Here is a 15365-nt window from a genome sequence, read left to right as displayed (position 1 = left end):
TAAGAATGAAGGTGTGAGTGTGGACAAAGTTTAGAATCTGCTGTCTAAGGAAGAGTGACCTGGGGCATTTCTGAGCCTGAATGAAGTCATGCCTTAATTAGCATTTGGGGGAGGTGAGACAAGTCAGTTCACTCATCTGGTACTTCCTTAGAAGGAAATTGTGATTGAGTACCAATCCTCTAAGAGCATTTGGAATGAATCTTGCCAAGATTACTTTATTAAGAATATTTCATTATGAGCAATTTCCATATAATACAATTATAGAACATCAGCACTACTCTATTGAAATATGGGCAATTAGAATATCTGAGACAACACCTCATACCTAATACATCATGGGAAAGTAACTATGGATGTTTCCAGGGCACTTAGTTCAACACCATCGTACCCAGTGTCCGCTTCCTCCCCCTGGAGCAACCAGGGGCTCTCTTCTTCCCTAGGATCAGCCGCCTCTCTAGAGATATTCAGAGAAGAACCTGAAGTAGGAACGAAAGTTAGATTAGAACTGAAACAAAGGGACTGGACAGAGCCCTGTGGTGGAAGTGAGTCAAGTAAGTGGTGATGACAAAGCATCCCTGGGATCCAGGTGCACTCAGGGAGGCTCAGGCTATTTCATGTTTATTTCAGTGAGGATGGATCAGGGCTGTCTTCTCAGGATCCGGCCCAGGAACTGGCTAGTGGTCCAGTGGTCAGGACTTGGTGCTTTCACTTCTGTGCCCCAGGTACAATTTCTGTTTCAGGCACTAAGACCTGCAAGTCTTGCAGCACTGCCCCTTCCTACCCCACCCCCAAAAAAGGATTCAGCCCATCTGAGGTCTCAACTTAAATGGGAAATCCTGGATTAAAGGAGATACGTTCCCTGGCTACACAATCAGCAAGGAGATGCCCAAGAGGGGAAGAATCTCTAGAAGGGGTATAAAATTTTCTTTTTTCATAATTAACAGGTCTGAATCAACAAGGAGTGGGAGGTAGAAGATCACATCTGGAGAAATCTCAGCTCCTCACTGACCATCCAACTCTGCTCTTGGTGGTCTTGACTTGTGTTCCCCAAAGCCCACAAAAAGTAACCACGGGATCCTTCTGCAGTTGCCCTCCCCCAGGAAACACATGAACCTCAGATGGAGAAATACCCTTCATGGAGAATGAGTGTATTTCCTTGGCCACTGAAATGTGTGGAGCAGATTAACATGAACCTGCCCACAAATTCTGAGTCCATAATCCACCATCATGCTTTTGTTTTTTAGGACCATATATACCATCCACTTTATACATATTTTGGTTGACCTATGGTCAGAGTGCATTTTAAAGTATAAAAATGCTTTACAAATTCCAATACTAACATAGTCTTTAAAATCTCTAACTGCATTTCACATATGAGACAGCACAAAAGGTTATTCAGTTATTCTATTTTTGTATTAGGTAAATATGCTCAAGTAATCTACAAGTCTTAATGCAGGCACATGAAGGATAAAGTCATGCAGACACAGTTACAAATACTAGAGTGCTTCCTCCTCTCCCCAGGAGTCTGACAGCATTAAAGAAAGGAATAAGATAAAAAATGATGCTATCAACTATTTGAGGTCATCCAAAATTGGAATATCTAGGAGGGGTGGACACTGGGCAGCACAAATTCACCATTTCCAGGATAGAGACCAAAGATTGCAGGAGATCAGCTAACTCCACTCACCTGTCTGAGAGGACCTCGTCATATCCACCTTCTCTGGGGGCACTTCCTCCTCATTCCCCTGAGAGGCAGAAGGAGCCCCAGGCAATGGTACCTCTTCAGCATCATCATAATCCTCACCAGGGGCATCAGTCCTCTGATCTGGGGCTTCCAAGGGCAGAACAGGGGTCAGATGAAACCACAGGAAGTGGGTTGGTCTGGGAAATACCTAAGATCCCTTCTGACCCAGAGTTTCTGAGCCACTAAACAAAGGTACCAATCACTCCTTGTTGCAACAGAATTTTTTCTAAGGTTGTATTTCATGCTGGTGTGCCCATAAACCAAACAAATGATTTTATAAATATCAATACTTCCTTTGCTAACAAAGGTCTATATAATCAAAGCTATGGTTTTTCCAGTAGTCATGTATGGATGTGAGAGTTGGACCATAAAGAAGGCTGAACATCAAAGAATTGATTCTTTTGAACTGTGGTGTTGAAGAAGACTCTTGAGAGTCCCTTGGACTGCAGGGAGATCAAAACTGTCAATCCTAAAGGAAATCAATCCTGAATAGTCACTGGAAGGACTGATGATGAAGCTGAAGCTCCAATGTTTTGGCCACCTGATGTGAAGAACTGTCTCATTAGAAAAAACCCTAATGCTGGGAAAGATTGACGGCAGGAGAACAAGAGGATGACAGAGGATGAGATAGTTAGATAGGATCACCGACTCAATGGACATGAGTTCAAGCAAGCTCCAGGAGCTGATGATGGACAGGGAAACCTGGCGTGCTGCAGTCCATGGGGCCACAAAGAGTCAGACATGACTGAGCAACTCAACAACAACAACAACAACATTTCCTGATTAAAATTACATATCTCAAAGCAACTCGTATACCAATGAGCATTACTATAAAATTTTGACGAATTATGTTTTCCAGATGTTGTTGTTGTTGTTGTTGTTCAGTCGCCAAGTCATGTCTGACTCTTTGCAACTCCAAGGACTGCAAAATGACAGGCTTCCCTGTCCCTCACCATCTGTCAGAGTTTTCCCAAGTTCATGTCCATTGAATCGGTGACACCATCCAACCATCTCATTCTCCATCACCCTCTTCACCTTCTGCCCTCAATCTTTGACAGCATCAGGGTCTTTTCTAATGAGTCAGCTGTTCCCATCAGGTGGACAAAGTATTGAAGCTTCAGCTTCAGCATCAGTTCTTCCAATGTCTATTCAGTGTTGATTCCCTTTAATATTGACTGATTTGATCTTCTTACTGTCCAAGGGACTCTCAAGAGTCTTCTCCAGCACCACAGTTCAAAAGCATCAATTCTTCAGTGCTCTACCTTCTTTATGGTACAGCTCTCACAACTGTACATGATTACTGGAAAAACCATAGCCTTGACTATATGGACCTTGTCAGCAAAGTGATGTCTTTGCTTTTTAATACACTGTCTAGGTTTGTTAGAGCTTTTCTTCCAAGAAGCAAGTGTCTTAATTTCATGGCTGCAGTCACCAACCACAATGATTTTAGAGATGTTTCCAGATAATGTTTTCTTTTAAATATGTGCCTGTTGTGACCAAATGAGAGTGACTAAGGACACAGAGAGCCCAGCCCCAGCATGAGACATTGCAGAACAGCTAGAGAAGGGGGAGAACAGACCCTATCTGGACACAAGGGATCCCTCTGGTCCATCAAAGGAGTACTGTTTCCCTTGCATCTCATCTCTATGAGGGAAACTGTCCTCCCCAACATCCAGTTTCAGCAGGTCCACCTCTATTACCTGGAGCAGATCTGTGGTCATTGTTGTCTTCATTGTCCCTCATGCAACATGACATTTTATTCACTGAGTCATCTGACAGGAATCGTAAAGTGGAGAAAAACGTCACAGAATACACAGAAATGACCCTCCTGACACCCACGGAACATGTGTTAAGACAGAAGAAACGCTGAGACAGGCCTGGTTCCTGCAGTATAGATGGAGGCTCAGGGCTCATGGGGCTCTGAGAGGCCATCCTGCCACTTTGGAGAGCCTCCTCTGTGAGCTTGGGGCATACATGAGGTCTGCAGACACTGAGAAGACATGCACAGCCAGTGGGTGGTGACAACCAGAGGTCCCAGGAGGGCAGGCAGAGACACCCACCTGGGCTGCCCAGAAGATCCTCTTTCTGTGTCACAAGGTGATCTAGGTCCTCATACACAGCTTCAGCAAGAGCATCTTCATAGCTGGATAAGGCTGAGAGATCCCCCAGCAGGTCAGAGATGCTGCTCCAGATACCCTGATCCAGCCAGCCCACCTGTCATCTCCCCAGTGCTCACATGGGCTGCTGGGACCTCAGCATTGTCTCCCACCCCATGCATTGTGTTGGCACCTTCTCTCCTCATCTGACCTGAATCCACAGCTCAGCCTCAACTCTTTCTTCTCTCACAGAAGAGGCCACGTCATATGAGAGTTCACATCCCAGTCGTAAGAACCTGTGTACACTCAGCCTTTAGAGATCAGCACAGAGCACATGGAGTCTGCAGACTCAGAACAGAGACCTGGCCCAGGTTCCTCCTCTCACATCTGCTCCATCTCCTGCTTCCACACACTCTCCCTGGTCCCCAGTTCCCCCTGCAGCCCATCTCTGCGCTCTGCTGTCCATCTGAGCAGCTGAGTCACCAGGATGACGAGAACCAGGAAGAGAAGGGCTCCCAATATGAAGCAGAGGACCTCAGGCAGGGAGAAGGCACCAGGGAGAGGATTTGAGGTTGTTCTGGTCCCTAAGGAGAACAAGGCAAGAGGGTATGGAGAAGGTCCTGGGCACAGAGAAATCCCTGAGCCAGCATTTCCGGGAGCTCCAGACGATGGTGTTCCAGCCTTAGACAGTGACTGGGCTCCCTTGGGTCTCATCCTAAGATGAGTCAACTCCACTCTGGCCAGTGTGACCCCAAGGCAGAGCCAGGGGTTATCAGGGAGCTGCCCTGCCAAGACAGCCTCTGAGGACCCAGTTCATCCCTTCTTGGGGATCAAACAGGCCTGGAATTCGCATCTCACTGATTAGGAAAAACACTTAAGGGCAGGTGGGAGAACTTTAGACTCTGCAACATGGGAATCAGCCTCCCTTGGACCCCTAGGCATGAGAACCCTCTGACCCAGGGAACCAAGGCAGAAGAGTTCCCCAACATAATGCTCTGGTTCACCCCCACCAGTCAGGGGCTCCTCAAGCTCTTTCCTCTCTTTCATTGTCAGAGAATCCACAGAACAGGTCCCAAGACTCTGAATATCTATCTACCCTGCCCAGGAATCCTGGCACTATACTTACTGGGGGAAGTTGCGGGGCTGGCAATGTAATTCTTACAGCCAAAAAAAGTAGGAGTTTGGAGAAAGGAAACTGGCCAGAAATAGGTGAAAGTGAAAGTGTTAGTCACTCAATCGTGTTCAACTCTTTGTGACCCCCTGGACTATAGCCCACCAGGTTCCCCTGTCCATGGAATTCTCCAGGCAAGAATACTAGAGTGGGTTGACATCTTTCCTCCTCCAGGGGATCTTCCTGACTGAGGCATCAAGCCCAGTCTCCTGCATTGCAGGCAGATTCTTGACTGTCTGAGCCACTTACTAGGGTGTGGTTGGGGAGGGCAATGCAATTTTTTCACCCAGAGAAAAAACAGGAGTTGGGAGCAGGGTGATTGACCAGATGCAGGGCAGCCCATTTTTCTCTCCTGAGCCCTGAAATCACCCTTCAGTCTCCACAACATCAGTGTCCATTCCTCCCAGCTTCTGCATCATAGATCAGGGCCCCAGGACCAGGACACTGTCTGAATACAAACTCCCCACAACCCCCGGCCCAGCCCACTGCCCTTGAGCTGCCCCAGCTCACCCAGGGCAGACCCCGAGCCCCTCACTCACCAGAGCACCTCACACCAGCATCCTCCTCATGCTTGCAGTCGCTCTGCCCCCAGGGCTCCGCAGCACAGTCCCACAGGGAGGACTCCTGGCCCCTGCACCACACCTCGTCCAGCCAGATGTTCCCATTTCCAGGGCCAAACCCTGCGGCCCACATGGCTTCCAGGGCCTGGCCACAGCCCAGCTGCTGACACACCACCTCGGCCTCTGCCAGGCTCCAGGAGTCATCGCACACAGTGCCCCAGGAGCCGCTGTGCCAGACCTCCACCCGCCCTGAGCACTTGCTGTCTCCTCCCCTGAGCCGGAGCTTCTCTCTGTCTGAAAAGGCAGCAGCCCCTCCTGTGACTGCCCTGGTGGGAGGAAGGAGCCCCTGGGAGCCACAGGGGAGGGGGCGGGGCTGACGTACCTGTGCAGGGGGCAGCAGTTGGACAGCTCTGGTGTCTCCCTCCTGTAGAAGCAATGATGAGAAATGCTGGATCAGGGACAGCTGGGGGTAGTCTTGTCCCCAAACATGAATATCTATCATCCTTGGTTCAGTCCAAACGACAAGGGTAAATACAGGCTCATTATCTATTGGACTGAAGCATTCACTGCATGTGACCACTAGCTGAAACAATTGTAACTGTTTATATATTTGTCTCCACATTCCACTACAAATACAAGCACACATTTTGTAGATTCAACCTAAATTCATCACTTAGATTGCAAAATATAAAACCGCACTAACGACATCCTACAGGGTTGGGATAGACACAGAAACAGTAAGTCACCTGCACACGAGATATAGACTTCCTCCTTTGGAGAACATGAAGTGTAATTCCAAGAGTCAGAAGGACACTGCTAGAGAGAGGTGTCAGTTTTCCAACACTGGATTCCATCTACCCACTGGGGTCTAGAACCTTCCCTAAGAGCAACAGAAGAGTTGAGGATTCCACTCTCCCCACAGCCAAGCTGTCTGCAGATGATGGACACGGTGATATCTTCCATGGGGCTGTGGTAGACACTGCCCCAAGTCCCACTGTAGAAAACTTCCAGCCACCCAGCACACTGCTGGTCCTCGCTCACCATCCTGAGGGCCAGGAACTCTTAAGATTGAAAGGGAGGAGATGGTACACAGTGAGCATTCAACTCAGAGCTCTGGGTTTTCCTCTCCCCCAGAAATTGTGACCATACATCCCCAACCCAGCAGAGATGTCCACTGGATGAGAAGACTGACTTTTGCCTCACTTTCACCTGACTTTGTCCATTAATATAAGTCTATGCCCCAACCAGTAATGCTGAAGAAGCTGAAGTTGAACGGTTCTATGAAGACCTACAAGACCTTTTAGGACTAACACCCAAAAAAGATGTCCTTTTCATTATAGGGGACTGGAATGCAAAAGTAGGAAGTCTAGAAACACCTGGAGTAACAGGCAAATTTGGCCTTGGAATACGGAATGAAGCAGGGCAAAGACTAATAGAGTTTTGCCAAGAAAATGCACTGGTCATAACAAACACCCTCTTCCAATAACACAAGAGAAGACTCTATACATGGACATCACCAGATGGTCAACACCGAAATCAGATTGATTATATTCTTTGCAGCCAAAGATGGAGAAGCTATATACAGCCAGCAAAAACAAGACCAGGAGCTGACTGTGGCTCAGACCATGAACTCCTTATTGCCAAATTCAGACTGAAATTGAAAAAGTAGGGAAAACCACTAGATCATTTAGGTATGACCTAAATCAAATCCCTTATGATTATACAGTGGAAGTGAAAAATAGATTTAAGGGCCTAGATCTGATAGATAGAGTGCCTGATGAACTATGGAATGAGGTTCGTGACATTGTACAGGAGACAGGGATCAAGACCATCCCATTGGAAAAGAAATGTAAAAAAGCAAAATGCCTGTCTGGGGAGGCCTTAAAATAGCTGTGAAAAGAAGAGAAGAGAAAAGCAAAGGAGAAAAGGAAAGATATAAACATTTGAATGCAGAGTTCCAAAGAATAGCAAGAAGAGATTAGAAAGCCTTCTTCAGCGATCAATGCAAAGAAATAGAGGAAAACAACAGAATGGGAAAGACTAGGGATCTCTTCAAGAAAATCAGAGATACCAAAGGAACATTTCATGCAAAGATGGGCTCGATGAAAGACAGAAATGGTATGGACCTAACAGAAGCAGAAGATACTAAGAAGAGATGGCAAGAATACACAGAAGAACTGTACAAAAAAGATCTCCATGACCCAGATAATCACGATGGTGTGATCACTGACCTAGAGCCAGACATCCTGGAATGTGAAGTCAAGTGGGCCTTAGAAAGCATCACTACGAACAAAGCTAGTGGAGGTGATGGAATTCCAGTTGAGCTATTCCAAATCCTGAAAGATGATGCTGTGCAAGTGCTGCACTCAATATGCCAGCAAATTTGGAACGCTCAGCAGTGGCCACAGGACTGGAAAAGGTCAGTTTTCATTCCAATCCCAAGGAAAGGCAATGCCAAAGAATGCTCAAACTACTGCACAATTGCTCTCATCTCACACGCTAGTAAAGTAATGCTCAAAATTCTCCAAGCCAGGCTTCAGCAATATGTGAACCGTGAACTTCCTGGTGTTCAAACTGGTTTTAGAAAAGGAGAGGAACCAGAGATCAAATTGCCAACATCCGCTGGATCATGGAAAAAGCAAGAGAGTTCCAGAAAAGCATCTATTTCTGCTTTATTGACTATGCCAAAGCCTTTGACTGTGTGGATCACAATAAACTGTGGAAAATTCTGAAAGAGATGGGCATACCAGACCACCTGATCTGCCTCTTGAGAAATTTGTATGCAGGTCAGTAAGCAACAGTTAGAACTGGACATGGAACAACAGACTGGTTCCAAATAGGAAAAGGAGTTCATCAAGTCTGTATATTGTCACCCTGTTTATTTAACTTATATATAGTGTACATCATGAGAAACACCGGACTGGAAGAAACACAAGCTGGAATCAAGATTGCCAGGAGAAATATCAATCACCTCAGATATGCAGATGACACCACCCTTATGGCAGAAAGTGAAGAGGAACTAAAAAGCCTCTTGATGAAAGTGAAAGTGGAGAGTGAAAAAGTTGGCTTCAAGCTCTAAATTCAGGAAACGAAGATCATGGCATCTGGTCCCATCACTTCATGGGAAATATATGGGGAAACAGTGGAAACAGTGTCAGACTTTATATTTTGGGGCTCCAAAATCACTGCAGATGGTGATTGCAGCCATGAAATTAAAAGACGCTTACTCCTTGGAAGGAAAGTTATGACCGACCTAGATAGCATATTCAAAAGCAGAGACATTACTTTGCCAACAAAGGTCCGTCTAGTCAAGGATATGGTTTTTCTTGTGGTCATGTATGGATGTGAGAGTTGGACTGTGAAGAAGGCTGAGCGCCAAAGAATTGATGCTTTTGAACTGTGGTGTTGGAGAAGACTCTTGAGAGTCCCTTGGACTGCAAGGAGATCCAACCAATCCATTCTGAAGGAGATCAGCCCTGGGATTTCTTTGGAAGGACTGATGCTAAAGCTGAAACTCCAGTACTTTGGCCACCTCATGCGAAAAATTGACTCATTGGAAAAGACTCTGATGCTGGGAGGGATTGGGGGCAGGAGGAGAAGGGGACGACAGAGGATGAGATGGCTGGATGGCATCACTGACTCGATGGTCGTGAGTCTCAGTGAACTCCGGGAGTTGGTGATGGACAGGGAGGCCTGGTGTGCTGCGATTCATGAGGTCGCAAAGAGTCGGACATGACAGAGTGATTGATCTGATCTGATCCATCTTTCTATTTCAACCACAAGGATGTAGTGGTTATGAACAGAGGAAGACCAACCAGCACTTACAGGGCAGGTGAGCTGAATCCTGCTTCCTTACACAACTTCTAAAGACTGTGTGAAAGGATGTGATGTGCACAGTGAGGTGGTTGACAGTATAATGAACCCTCAGAAATGCCCACATCCCAATCCTGGAGCCTGTGATATGTTACCTTACACTTAGAAAAGGGCTTCACAGATGTGATTAATAAGGACCTTGTGATGGTGAGATTAAGCTGGAACAATGTGTATTAATCACCTGAGCCTAGCCTAATCACCTCCTTAGCCCTAATACCCTTAGATGGATCACCTTGCAAAGCTCCAGTTAGAGGGAAATGTAAGTGAGGAAGAACAGTTGGAATAGGCACTGTTGGAAGAAGAAGAAGAAGGAGGAGGAGGAGGAGAAGAAGAATAAAGAAAAAGGAGAAGGAGAGGAAGAAAGAAAGAAAAAGGAGAAGGAGAGGAAGAGGAAGAAGAGGAGGAAGAAGGAGAAGAAGAAAGAGAAGAAGGAGGAGAAGAAGGAGAAGAATGAGGAGGAGAATGAGGGAAAGAAGGAGGAGAAGGAGGAGAAGAAGGAGAAGAAGAAGGAGAAGGAGAAGAAGAAGGAGAAGGAGGAGGAGGAGAAGGAGAAGAAGAAGGAGAAGAAGAAGGAGAAAAAGAAGAAGGAGGAGGAGGAGGAGGAGAAAGAGAAGGAGAAGAAGAAGAAAGGGGGCCCTGAGCCAAGGAATGAGGCCACATATAAACCAGGAATGGCTGGGAAAAGAGTAAGCTGCAGAGCATCCAGGAAGAAAGCAGCCCTGTGGACACTAGCATGTTGGCTCACAGAGACCATTGTCAGACTCCTAGCAAACAGAACTGAACAGAATAAATCTATGCTTTCATTACAACATCACCAGGATCTCTAGACTGTATTACGACAGGGAACTGCAGAGTGAGTCCTGCTTTCACGTGGAAACTGTGAGAAAAAGCTCTGGCAGGAAACACGGCTGAGAAGAAAGGACCAGAATCTCAGCTGATGCAGGAGGCAGTGAAAGCACCTCGTCTGCTGGAAAGACAGGCTCCATGGGAGGAAGCCTCCTTCTCTGGTCCTTTCAGCATCTCTCCCTCAGGGCCCAGAACCCCGTCCTCCAGGGCCCCATCCCTCCCCCTGCCTGTGGACAGTGGGCAGCGCAGACCTGAGCAGATGACCCCCGCGTCCTGCTTGTGTCTGCAGTCATGCTGCCCCCAGCCTTGGGAAGGGCACCTCCACACTTGAGACTCATTTCCTGTGCAGTTCAGGTCGTCCAGCCAGATGGGCCCTGATCCTGCCCCGAAGTGAGCAGACTTCATGGCGCTGAGGGCTTCTCCACAGCCCAGCTGCCTGCACACCACGTGGGCATAGTCCAGGTCCCAGCCGTCATCACAGATGGTGCCCCAGGAGCCCTGGTCAAGGATCTCCACTCTCCCGGCGCAGGGACCGCCCCCGTCCACCAGGCGGAGCTGTCTGCTGTCTGAGGAGAGAAAAATGGAACAATGGGGCGGTGACGGGTGGTGAGGGGGGCGAGGGGGCAGCGGGGTGAGAAGGGTCTTCTGTCCTGTGGGACCCTCACCTGAGCAGTAGGGGGTGCTCTCCTCTGAGGCTGCAGAGCCTGCTGGTTCAGACACGGAGTCATCGCACTGGGGCAGCACCTGGGTCTGGTTTCCTGCAGAAACAGCAATGATCAGGGGATTGGGAGGGTTAAAGAACAGAAAGTTGAATTAAGGTAAATAATGACCTAAGTGGTGGAGCCTGAGATAAACGCTGTAACATAGCAGTAACCTTATGGTAATTTTAGAGTTCACCTTCTCTATGGAGAGTTCTGTGTCTGACAATGCAAAAATTTCTGCTTTAAGCCAAGTGCTGCACTAAGAATAAATTTACAAAAGCGAGAAATTATCAATACTTTTGATATTGTTGTTGAGCTACCTAAGCAGTGAGAATTTTTGGAGCCAAGCTCTCAGAGAGAATAAAGGGCAGAAGTGAGTCACTTCTCTGAGGCTTTTGTCAATTCAGAGGTAAGAGCTGAGACTTTGAAAAGCTCAGCAGAGATTCGCCAGACACACTAGCTCAGGGAACATGAAGCACTATTCAGGGTCCGGCTGGGAGAAGGTTAGCCAGGATCTGGGCATGGTAAAAGGAATGTGAACTAAAAGCTGATCCTTTCCCAAGGAATGGATGCCCAGTTTCTATTTTCTTCACCCTCTTTCAAGTAAGGTGATCGACCCTAAATTGGGTGCCTGGAGGAAGCTATAAAATAAGATCCTTTCTGAAGGAGTTCTACAATTTTTCACCTATAATGTCTGTCAATCAAAAATACTCAGTCACAAAGGATAAACAATTGACAAAAATGTATGAAGTAAAAATGCATTTGAAAGAAATGTATAGGATACCCAACTACTGGACTTAACCCGACAAAAGTTTAAATCACCATGGATGAAATGTTCAAAGAATGAAATGACAAGATAGAATTTTGGCAGAGAAATGATCACAAAGAATTTAACAAAAATTCTAGAATTGAAAATGTCAGTTTTTGAAATAATTCAGAGGATCTGTGTAATACTCCATCAGACCAGCACAAGATGGCAATACTAAAAGGAGACAGAATGAAGCACAGAAAGAAAAAAAATGGAAAATATAAAAATGCACAGAAAGATGCTAAACAGGTCTGGAATTCATATATACTAAATCTTAGATACACAAAGCCAAAATTGACAGAACTAAAGGCAGAAATTTAGAAACAACAATTTCCCATTTTATACACCTTGGTGGGTTTTAAGCATCCACAAAATCTTAACATCCACTGAGAAGTGAAGTCTATGCCTCCCTCCCTTGAAGCTCTGCTGACCTTCATGAATTCCCGGTAAACAATAGAAGGGAGTGTTTGTATCACTGCTTGAACTTCGTACTAGGTCTGAGGACCATTCAGCCTCCTCTGAAATCACTGAGGACTTTTGCTTTAGAGCAAGGAGAGACAAGAAAGCCTTCTTAAGTGAACAATGTAAAGAAATAGAGGAAAACATTAGAATGGGAAAGACTAGAGATCTCTTCAAGAAAATGAGATACCAAAGGAACATTTCATGCAAAGATGAGCAAAATAAAGGACCTGGCAAGGACCTTTAGGAAATGGCAAGAACCTAACAGAAGCAGAAGATACTAAGAGATGACAAGAAGACACAGAAGTGCATGCTAAGTCACTTCAGTCGTGTCTGACTCTTTGAGACCCCATGGACTGCAACGCGTCAGGCTTCCCTGTCAATCACTAACTCCCAGAACTTGCTCAAACTCATGTCCATCGAGTCAGTGATGCCATCCAACCATCTCATCCTTTGTCAACCCTTCTCCTCCTGCCTTCTATCTTTCCCAGCATCAGGGTCTTTTTCAGTGAGTCAGTTCTTTGATTCAAGTGGCCAAAGTATTGGAGCTTCACCTTCAGCTTCAATGTAAGTCCTTCCAATGAATATTCAGGACTGATTTCCTTTAGGATGGATTGGTTTGATCTACTTGCAGTCCGAGGGACTATCAAGAGTCTTCTCCAACACCACAGTTCAAAAGAATCAATTCTTTGGTGCTCAGCTTTCTTTATGGTTCAACTCTTACACCCATAAATGACTACTGGAAAAACTATAACTTTGACTATACAAAGCTTTGTTGGCAAAATAATGTCTCTATTTTTTAATATGCTGTCTAGGTTGGTCATAACTTTCCTTCCAAGGAGTAAGAGTCTTTTAATTTCATGGCTGCAGTCATCATCTGCAGTGATTTTGGAGCCCCCCAAAATAAAAAAGTATCTCACTGTTTCCGTTGTTTCCCCATCTATTTGCCATAAAGTGATGGGACCAGATGCCATGATCTTCGTTTTCTGAATGTTGAGCTTTAAGCCAACTTTTTCACTCTCTTTCATCAAGAGGCTCTTTAGTTCTTCTTCACTTTCTGCCATAAGGGTGGTGTCATCTGCATATCTGAGGTTATCAATATTTTTCCTGGCAATCTTGATTCCAGCTCATGCTTCATCCAGCCCAGCGTTTTTCATTATGTACTCTGCATATAAGTTAAATAAGCAGGGTGACAATATACAGCCTTGACCTACTCCTTTCCCTATCTGGAACCAGTCTATTCTTCCATGTCCAATTCTAACTGTTGCTTCTTGACCTGCATGCAGATTTCTCAAGAGGCAGGTTAGGTGGTCTGGTATTTCCATTTCTTTAAGAATTTTCCACACTTTATTGTGATCCACACAGTCAAAACTTTGCCACAGTCAATGAAGCAGAAGTCGATGTTTTTCTGGAACTCTCTTGCTTTTTCTATGGTCCAACAGATGTTGGCAATTTGATCTCTGGTTCCTCTGCCTTTTCTAAATCCAGCTTGAATATCTGGAGGTTCTCAGTCCATGTACTATTGAAGACTGGCTTGGAGAATTTTGAGCATTACTTTACTAGAGTATGAGATGAGTGCAATTGTGTAGTAGTTTGAGCATTCTTTGGCATTGCCTTTCTTAGGGATTAGAATGAAAACTGACTTTCTCTAGTCCTATGGCCACTGCTGAGTTTTCCAAATTTGCTGGCATATTGAGTGCAGCACTTTCACAGCATCATCTTTTAGATTTTGATATAGCTCAACTGGAATTCGATCACCCTAACTATCTTTGTTCATACTGACACTTCCTAAGGCCCACTTGATTTCACATTCCAGGATGTCTGGCTCTAGGTGAGTGATCACACCATTATGGTATTCTGGGTCATGAAGATCTTTTTTGTATAGTTCTTCTATGTATTCTTGCCACCTCTTTGTAATATCTTCTGCTTTTGTTAGGTCCATACCATTTCTGTCCTTGATTGTGCCTATCTTTGCATGAAATGTCCCCTTGGTGTCTCTAATTTTCTTGAGGAGATCTCTAATCTTTCCCATTCTGCCGTTTTTCTCAATTTCTTTGCACTGATCAAAGAGGAAGGCTTTCTTATCTCTCCTTGCTATTATTTGGAACTCTGCATTCAAATGGGTATGTCTTTCCTTTTCTCCTTTGACTAGCTTCTCTTCTTTTCTCAGCTGTTTTTAAGGCCTCCCTCCTCTGACAATCATTTTGCCTTTTTGCATTTCTTTTTCTTAGGGATGGTCTTGATCTCTGTCTCCTGTACAGTGTCATGAACCTCCATCCATATTTCTTCAGGTATTCTGTTGATAAGAACTAATCCCTTGAATCTATTTGTCACTTCCACTGTACAGTTGTAAGGAATTTGAGTTAGGTCATATCTGAATAGTCTAGTGGTTTTCCCTACTTTCCTCAATTTAAGTCTGAGTTTTGCAATACAGAGTTCATGATCTGAGCCACAGTCAGCTCCCAGTCTTGTTTTTGTTGACTTTTTAGAGCTTCTGCATCTTTAGGTGCAAAGAAATCTTTGTACATCTTTATGCAAAGTCATACATCTTTGACTGTGTGAATCACAACAAACTGTGGAGAATTCTTAAAGAGATGGGAATATCAGACCATCTTTCCTGCCTTCTGAGAAGCCTGTTTGCAGGTCAGGAAGCAACAGTTAGAATTGGACATGAACAATAGACTGTTTCCAAATTGGGAAAGGAGTACATCAAGTTGTATATCGTCATCCTGCTTAATTAACTTCTATGCAGAGTACATCATGTAAAATGTGGGCTGGATGAAGCTCAAGCTGGAATCAAGATTGCTGACAGAAATATGAATAACCTCAGATATGCAGATGATACCACCCTTATGGCAGAAAGTGAAGAGGAACTAAAGAACCTCTTGATGAAGGTGAAAGAGGAGAGTGAAAAAGCTGACTTAAAACTCAACATTCAAAAAACTGAAATCATGGGGTCTAGTTCCATCACTTCATGGAAAACAGATGGGGAAGAAATGGAAACAGTGACAGATTTCATTTTCTTGGGCTCCAAAATCACTGCAGACAGTGACTGCACACATGAAATTAAAAGGTGCTTGCTCCTTGGAAGAAAAGCTATGACCAAC

General features: G+C 45.2%; 1 pseudogene; it reads right to left on the bottom strand.

Moving 5' to 3' along the window:
* Window positions 1-275: 275 nt before the first annotated feature.
* Window positions 276-10695, bottom strand: LOC129658803 (antigen WC1.1-like; annotated as a pseudogene).
* Window positions 10696-15365: the final 4670 nt, after the last annotated feature.

Source organism: Bubalus kerabau, chromosome 1 (assembly GCF_029407905.1).
Source record: "Bubalus kerabau isolate K-KA32 ecotype Philippines breed swamp buffalo chromosome 1, PCC_UOA_SB_1v2, whole genome shotgun sequence".
Classification (NCBI taxonomy): domain Eukaryota; kingdom Metazoa; phylum Chordata; class Mammalia; order Artiodactyla; family Bovidae; genus Bubalus; species Bubalus kerabau.
Note: the sequence above shows the minus strand (reverse complement) of the source record. Positions and strands in the feature narration are given on the sequence as shown.